The sequence below is a fragment of the Coenobita brevimanus genome, chromosome 105 (assembly GCF_032717465.1).
Source record: "Coenobita brevimanus isolate Jiangsu-jjx chromosome 105, ASM3271746v2, whole genome shotgun sequence".
Lineage (NCBI taxonomy): Eukaryota > Metazoa > Arthropoda > Malacostraca > Decapoda > Coenobitidae > Coenobita > Coenobita brevimanus.
In genome coordinates, this window is record NC_137058.1 from 15902525 (window position 1) to 15911767 (window position 9243).

At 43.4% G+C, this 9243-nt stretch overlaps 1 non-coding gene across 1 annotated transcript; it reads left to right on the top strand.

The window, feature by feature from the left end:
• Nucleotides 1–903: 903 nt before the first annotated feature.
• LOC145416372 (5S ribosomal RNA) lies at nucleotides 904–1022 on the top strand. The gene has a single exon (XR_013900263.1). It is a non-coding gene; the product is annotated as a 5S ribosomal RNA (ribosomal RNA).
• The last annotated feature ends 8221 nt before the right edge of the window (nucleotides 1023–9243 follow it).

Sequence of the window (9243 nt, forward strand, 5' to 3'; positions counted from 1 at the left end):
GTTAACCAACAACAGCCCTGGCAGACCAACAACAGGCTACACCAGTCCCTGTTATTTCACCAACTCCTTTAACGATATCAATCTTTCCTCTCCATCAATACAATCATCTCCAAGTCAATTTTACCCTTCCACTTTGCAGTCCTCTACAGACCACAATTAATATATCCCAACCCATCACTAATATTCCTAACACCCTTATTTGTCTTCAGTCCCGTGTAGTACCCTCAGCTTCAAAATTCCTTCTCATATACGTCCACTAGTGCACCCACGTTCCTCTCCATCACTCCACCAGTACATCCAACCTGTATTTTTAACTTCTCTTTCCACTTCAAGTCCTTCACTAGCACAGCTAGCTTCACCATCACCATGTCTCCTACAGTATTCTCTACATACCCTTCATCATTCTTCTCCTTTTCCAGCAACACACTTCCTAGTCACTTCACTCCAACATATACCCCCAGTTCTCTTCACTCTTCCCCCATTCCTCCGTGCACAGAAATACAACCCATAATAAGCCCTGCTCATTAGTGCCACAATAAAGTAGAGGTGAATGGGAGACGGGTTCATTGGTGGCTTTGCGGGACCAACCTACTGTACACTCTGCCTGCAGCACGGTGGGGCATGGCTGGATGATGTTAGTTTAGTTTCCCTAATGGATGTTTGGAATATTGTGTTTACCTGAACGATGTTGAATCTGGGTGCACAGTGCTGAACTTAGATCATTATGACGTCAGTCTTGCTGTGTGATATTGAATTTAACTCCATGGTGGTCATTGTTGGATGTTTGATAATGTTTCTGTTTGCATGTTGTTGTTGATGTTCTGTTTACATATGTGTATGTGAGGGGGATGGGTGAGTGTGTGTTCCTCATTACTGTTTTTTTTATTTTTTTATTTGCTGGAAGTCAACGGCCATACCACGTTGAGTACACCGCTTCCCGTCCGATGAGCGAAGTTAAGCAACGTTGGGTCTGGTTAGTACTTGGATGGGTGACCTACTGGGAACACTAGATGCTGTTGGCATAACGTTCTCCCTACGTGTCAAGTGGGGTTGGTGGAGGATTAGTGCCCTTCCCTGTAAAACAATTAACTCTAAGCCTTGGCCACCCCGTTTGGGATACATGGCGTCTGGCAATGAATGAATGAATGGAAGTCAAAATACTTATGTATCTGATGGTGGTGTACTCTATAAACATCATTTATTTGAATGTAAGGGGAGAGAATGATGAAGTGAAAGAGAGAGAGATTGTCCAGGTGTTTGAGGGTGCGAAAGTGGATGTATGTGGAATAACTGAAACAAAATGGAGAGGAGAAAGTGTGAGAGAAAGGGAGTATGGATGGGGTATATGTGCAGGAGTAGGTGAGAATGAGAGGGCAAAGGAAGGAGTATGTATAGTTGTGAGTAAAAGATGGAAGAGGAGCATAAGACAGTATGGATCAGTTGGGTCAAGGATTGTGTGGGTAAAGTTGAAAGTTGGAATACAAATGTGGGCGATTGTGTGTGTGTATGCGCCAATGCAAGATCATGCTAGAAGAGTGAGAGAAGAGTTCTGAACAAACGTAGAAGTGTGCACGGAAAAGTTTGGAAGGAATGAGAGAGTGTTTTTGATTGGTGATATGAATGGTAAAGTTGGAAATGTGAAGGTGGATGGAATAGTAGGTGAGTGGGGTGTGCCTGCTGAGATAGATGAGAATGGGAGTGCGTTAGTGGACATTTGTGCTGGGAGGGGGTTGGTGATAGCCAATACCCTCTTCAGGCATAAAATGATCCACAGGTATACATGGCGAGTGATGAGAAGGGTGGGTGGTGAACTGAATGAAAGGAAGGCAATGATTGATTATGTGTGTGTGGATGAAAGGATGCGAAGATGTGTAATGGATGCAAGAGTTTATAGAGGTTGGGGGAGTGGACTTTCTGACCACTACTTGGTGGTGGCCAGAATTAGAATTCAAGTAAGATGGAGGAATAGAAGAAGGGAAAGACGAGAGGAAGGAGTAGTTGCAAGGAGAGTGGAAAGGTTACAAGAGGATGAGAAAAAGGCAGAGTATAAGAGAGAAGTGGAGGAACGATTGAGCAAATATGAACTGGAGCAGATGGGAGATGTGGAAGGTGTGTGTAGGATATTCACAGAAGAAATATGTGCAGCATGTGATGTGGTGTGTGGAAGGAAGAGAAGACGGAGGGGGGTGCAAGGAACAGCGTGGTGGACTGAAGAGGTGAAACAGGCTGTGGCACAAAAGAAGAAAGCATACAATGAATGGATGAGAAATAGGGGCGTGGAAGAAGTTGAGAGGCGGAAGAGAGAGTCATATGTAGAAAGAAAGAGGGAGGTGAAAAGATTAGTAAGAGAGAGTAAGAAGAGAGTGGATGAGGAATTTGGAAGGAATTTGAGTGTAAAGTGGAGGGACTGCAAGAAAATGTTCTGGAGAGAGGTGAAAAGAGTAAGGCAGGGTGGAAGTGAAGTTAGCAGGGGAGTGAAAGATAAAAATGATAGATTACTAGTGGAGAAGGGAGAAAAAGTGAGCAGATGGATAGAACACTTTAAGGAATTGTTGAACATAGAAGATGGAAGTAATGCGAGTATAAGTGGCTGGGGAATGGCTGGGAGAAGGAGGGAGGTGAGAAGACAGGAAGAAATCAGTAGGATAGAAGTTGTGGAAGCAATGAAGAAAGAGAAATCGGGGAAAGCCCCAGGAATTGATGGAGTGTGTGGTGAAATGCTGAGCATGGGGGAGAGATAGTAGTAGAATGGATGTGGAAGATGTGCAGATTGGCCTGGGAGGAAGATAGATTCCCGGAGGATTGGAAGTCAGGTATAATTATTCCCTTGTACAAAGGAAAAGGGGAAAAAGAAGTGTGTGGTAATCATAGGGACATTTGTCTTCTTAGTATAATAGGAAAAGTGTATGGTAGGATACTTACTGACAGAGTTAGAGAAAGAACAGAGAAATTAGTTGGAGAAGAACAGGGAGGCTTTAGGAAGGGAAGAGGTTGTGTAGATCAGATATTCATTCTTAGATCTTTAGTGGAAAAGTTTCTAGAGAAGGGAAAGAAGTTGTATGCAGCTTTCATGGATTTGGAGAAAGCATATGACAGGGTGGATAGACAAGGATTGTGGAAAGTGTTAAGAATATATGGAGTAGATGGGAAGTTGTTGAATGCTGTGAAGAGTATGTACGATGGTGCGAAGGCTGCAGTGCGTGTGGATGGTGAACTAAGTGAATTTTCTCTTTGAAAGTTGGTTTGAAACAGGGATGTGTCATGTCTCCATGGCTGTTCAATCTGTACATGGATGGGGTAATAAAAGAGGTACAAGGTACTGTAGGGTAATGGATATTGGAGTGGCCCTGGTGAGAGAGGATAGTGTTCGGAAACTCCCTGTACTGTTGTTTGCGGATGATACTGTGTTGTTGAGTGAAGACGAAGGGGAGCTGCAAGGCTTGGTGGATGAGTTTGAGAGAGAGTGTAAGAAACGGAATCTAAAGGTGAATGTAGGGAAGAGTAAAGTGATGATCTTTGAGAGAGGTGAAGTCAGTGAATGTACAGCGAGGTTGGATGGTGAGGAATTGGAAAATGTGAGTACGTTTAAGTACTTGGGTAGTGTGATGAGTAAGGATGGAGGTTTGGAGGGTGAAGTGCTTGAAAGGGTACAGCAGGGCAGAAAGGTTGCTGGTTCTTTGAAAGCAGTGATAAGAAACAGGGAAGTGAGCATGGAAGTGAAAAAGTTACTACATGACAGTATTGTGATACCAACTCTAATGTACGGAAGTGAAGCTTGGACGTTGTTGGAAGGACACACGTCAAGAGTGAGAGCAGTGGAAATGAGTTATTTAAGAGGAGCCTGTGGAGTCACATGGAGAGACAGGCTGACGAATGAGGATATAAAGGAGCGTTGTGGTGTTGATGTGGATGTGATAGGAAGCATTATGAGGAACACACTGAGGTGGTTTGGCCATGTGGAGAGGATGGAGGGTGAAAGACTGACGAAGAGAGTGTATGTGAGTGAGGTGGAGGAGGGAAGAGGGAGGGGGAGGCCGAGGATGAGATGGAGGGATAGGGTGGAGAGGTATATGAGAGAGGGGGATGTGAGTTGGGAGCAGGGCAGTGAAATGGCGGGGGACAGGGCGACTTGGAGGCGATTTGTTTGTGGCCACCCCAAACGGGATTGAGGCGTCTGGCGGTAGTAGTAGTAGATATATATATATATATATATATATATATATATATATATATATATAGAGAGAGAGAGAGAGAGAGAGAGAGAGAGAGAGAGAGAGATAGATAGATAGCCTCTGTCGTGGTATTCAAGTGCCCGAAATGTTTTTGGCCAAGACTGAAGGTTCAGATTTTTTTAAGTAAGGATGATTGACACTCAGGAACGTCTGACAACTGAACGTCACCGTTCGACCGCTTGGATTCTTTGTTTTTGTAGTACGGCCCAAGGTATTTCATCATCCATAGTCATCGCACAGAAGTGGGTAAATGATTGTCTGTGTTACCAAGAGAGTTCTTCCTGAAACTGAAGGAAATACTGTGGTAGTAACAATATACAGCGTAAAGGATTTTTTGTTACTCTTCAGGTTAAATGTTTTCAACAAAGGAAGCCTGACATTTGGCCCCAACTCTTACTTGGGTAGAGCGGATGTTGGACTAGCTTTCACCAATGGAATCTGAATGATGTCCACATATTTTTAGGTTATCTCGTTTGCCTTTCCAATCGTAAATCTGTCTTTGCGAGCTACAGGAACGGGAAGATTCCCCAAGAGATACTGAAGCTTATGAAGGATGGGTGATGTAGTCCATGTACTCTACCAGTGACAGTATCCACATCATGCTAATCTTATGGCTACTTTTTTTTTTTTTTCGTATTCTCTCTCTCTCTCTCTCTCTCTCTCTCTCTCTCTCTCTCGAAGGCGACTACCATTTGTTGATTAGAAAAAAAGGCTTAAAAGGTTAAAAAAAAGCGAATTAGCCAATTTTCTGAAGTACCTGTATACAACTAAGAAGTACGCCCAGTATCCCGAATATTTAATGCAATCCTACTAATGGACATTCTTTGTTTTCCTCGCCTTTCCACAGTGATTTTAGCAGAAAGCTCTCCTAATGTATATACTGACTGAAAGAAATCTTGTTTTCCCCATTCCTTCAAAAATACTCTCTCTCTCTCTCTCTCTCTCTCTCTCTCTCTCTCTTGTTTGCACCAGTCCGCATATTAATCATGCATTGCGTTAGGGTTCTGTCCTCCAAGAGGAGGCTGGACATTTTCATATCATATAATGTCAACTGGGACGTCAGCAAGCCACCTGCTTTAAAGATTTTCTTCACCATGGTAGTCTAAATGTGGGTTTTACGCTTCGCAAATTTTATTGTCTTTCCTATTCTTCTCTATTAAAAGTAAAACCCTAGTTAGTGCACTGGTAAAAGTGATAAAGAAGTGACAGCGACTGAGACGAAGAGAATAACTGCGAAGAACAGAGTAAAAAAGATGGAGACAAAGATGGAGACAAGAGGACAAAACAAAGGTAAAAGACTGTCTTAAACTTTATATGATAAAAGGGAGGCTGGGGCTTGGAAAAGAAAACGTTGGTGAATAATAACGGAAGAGCAAGAGAAGAAGGCAGGACAGTGGAAGGGGTACATAGAGAGAGAGAGAGAGACGCAGATCAGGGCCCGGATTCACAAACGGTCGCACACAGTCTTAGCTCCTACCTTACCGGCCACCCAGCTCCCTTTCGGAAAAACCGTGTCTGCTGCGGCCATTTTCTGGCGTAGATTCTCCCTTTCGCTAAGGGACCTCCAGACCACCCTGACAGGATCGTGATTTGGAAACAGAGACACAAAATATCGATTACATGACCCACGACCAAAACAATGATGAGATGTGCGACCTGGAGGTTATTTCCTTATTTATAGTACGTACAGGTACCTATGTATGTATTTACGTACGGACGTGTGTACTGTACACTCTTACGCATCCATGTACATACTTACGTACTTATTCACGTAGGTAATTACTTTAGCATGTATTTATGTATGAACATATGTACATGCCTACGTATGCACCCATGTACATAATTATATACGCACTTATGAATGTACTTACGAACATACATATTTACGTACGCACCTATGCGCATACTTAAATACGCACCTATGTACGTACTAATGCATTCACGTACGTACTTACCTATGTACGTACTTACGTACGCACGTATGTACATGCTTACGGAAGTATGGACATATGTACGTACTTGCGTAAGTATTCACGTACGTACGTAGGTACATAAACACGTAAGTATTAACGTATGCACGTAAATAAGTACGGAATTATTCACTTATGTACGTAAGTACGTACACAACTGCATTCACGTACGGACGTAAGTACGTACTTACGCAACTATTGGCCTATGTACGTACATTAGTACCTATTTACGTACGTACATTAGTACGTACTTGCATAAGTATTTACGTACGTAAGTACTTAAGTATTCACGTACGTACGTACGTGAGTACTTACATATGAACATAAATAATTTAGTTCACCTTCTAATACATTAATCCTTCTGTACGTACGTGATTACGTGCGTAATTGCAAATGTACGTATTTATGTACAGTAAGTACTTGTTCTGTGGGGAGAGGGAGGGAGAGGAGGAGGGGGAAGGAAGGGGGAGGATGTGGTCTGTTTAAATTTAGTCACGTGATAGATCAGTAGCTGCTGATTGGTCGTGTAAATTTTCCCTTGAGAATCCCTGCTTGCTAAGGAAGAGACTTGGAAGGAAGCCAACAACAACGTTTGCGAATCGCCCTTGAGGGGTGATTATTGGCTGCCGTACGACGTTCTGCGGCGCTGTCGCCCAGCAGCCGTTTGTGAATCCGGGGCCAGACATACTAGGCTATGAGAAATATGACGAGCTAAGAACAGTGAAAGATGACTCTGTACAATGCCAATTTAAAGAGGACCATAAACATAATGACTAAGTCTGAGAGGAGACGGATATGCAAAGAATGGGCACGTTCAGAAGTTGCCAGTGATCGCATGGTATTTAGTGACGAAGGGTACATAAAATTCTTCAATACTGTAATCATTTGTCATTCCACCAATTTTCGATATATGATTTACTAAGTACTGTAAAACACTGCAGAATATTTACTAGAATGCATAGAATGACAAGTGGTCCGTCAGCATTCTTTACTTATTATTAGAAGTCTGGCTGCATGTTGAATTTGAAACTCTTATCATTTAGGTATGAAAAAGTTTAACGTCTCATCTGACAAATTCTGACGAGACTCTAGGCTACTAATTACATGTTATAATACCGGGGCAAACTATGAAACCGAAATTATGTGAAAACGAAGCCGCCAACCGAAATTCCAAGTATCGATGTTTCCAGGAAGACAACACCAAAACTTGGCGCAGGCATGTGCATACGATCTTCATCTGATTCCTATAAATATTTTGCAGCCAAACGACTTCATGTCATCATTATGTACAGACATGTAGGTCTGAGTTTTATTTGATTAAAACTTTTAAAAAAGACATGACTAGGAATGCAAGTAATTGGTTCTATGCAACGAAGATTATTAATCCCAACGTTTAGACGGTAAGTTTTGTTTGTTTTTGTGACTCCCTTCAGTTCTGTCATAATGAAGCTTCTTTTCCTCATTTTATTAAGTACCATAAGTATGTTCATAAAAATATATTATGAACGATATGGTAAAGGAAACATTTATAAAACAGTAGTTTAGTTGACCGCATTATTATTTTTAAAATTAATTTACAGGTGAAGATTTGGCAACTTTTGGGAGTTTGTGAACGTTCCTATTGTACACACACACACACACACACACACACACACACACACACACACACACACACACACACACACACACACATATGGGGGGGTGTAGGCTGTAGCACCAGCCGATCAGGGTGGTACTCCCAAAGGGAATGGGAATGCTGGTGATAGGTAGAGCTGGAACTCCTATTTCACTAGCTACCAGAATATCTGACCATCCCCCTTTGCTGACCTTATAAGTACGACACTAACGTGGAGAGTAGACCAGCATACTCTCCCATACACTTTCCTCTAACTATCTCATGCACTACCTTACATGCACTTTACGTATCACAAAACGTACCCCACTGTGTCACAGAGGTTGACGCCAGCAAGGGTATGCGACCAGAGAACATTGCCCCCATCACCTAGAGGCAGACCTCTTGGGGGGAGGCGTGACAAGGGCTCCACATGCATAGATTTCGGGGCTGGAATGGAATGGGACTCGGATCTGTGCTAGAGGGTATAGGGCGTTGTGGTTCCCAGGCTGCCGCTTCTGCCCAATAGAGAAGGGCCCGAACCTGGGAGTAGTGCACCAGGAGGCCGCTTCTATCAGTGGGTGTATAATTGTGGGGGAGTTACAGTGCCAAGGTGCACTTGGCGGGTGTCCCTGTAGCTGTCCTGGCAGGGTGCCCCAAGGCCACTGCCACTGCCACAGTCACTGGTCATGGCTGGTGGGCTATGGGTCCCAGATCTCATCCCTGGACTTGAGACTGTGCAGGTGGGCAGGGTGGGGTGGGGCCTTTGATCTGCCTCTCCCCTTTATTTTTATAGATTATGACAAGAAAGAGAAGGTATCAAAGCAAGCCTGAGGAAACTAAATCAACCAAGGGGATCAGAGTGGCGCAACATCATGGAATCTGGGAAGTAGATGAGGCGTTGAGCAGTAGATGGATGTTGGATGTGTGCAAGAAGTCAGAACAGGGAGCCGTTGCCACAAGTGTTAATGAACTGTACAGAGCTCTCAAGAACAACCTCCTGAGAGTTACTGATTGAGTGTGTGGATGGACAAGGCCCCCCTACCCCTCTTCATGGTGGCCTGAGGGTGTAGAAGCTGCAGACAAGGAGAGAAAAAGGTTTTTCCAGGAATGAGAAAATGGTGGTAACAAAGAGGAATACTTGGCTGCCAAGCTTGGGGCTAGAAAAGAGGTTTACAGGGCAAAGTCTGAGTCTCAAAGACATTTACTTGATAATGTAAATAGCGTGCAAAGGAAAAATATGATATTTTAGGTGGCAAATCAGATGAGGGAAAACAAGGATATCATAGGTGAGCAGTGTGTGAAGAATGATGAAGGAAATGTGGTGGTGATCAGTGGGGAATATTAAAGACACCTGGGGAGAGCATTACAACTGGTAGTTGAACGAGGAGTTTGACTGGGACAGGGAAGGTTTGGAGCCAGCAGATCC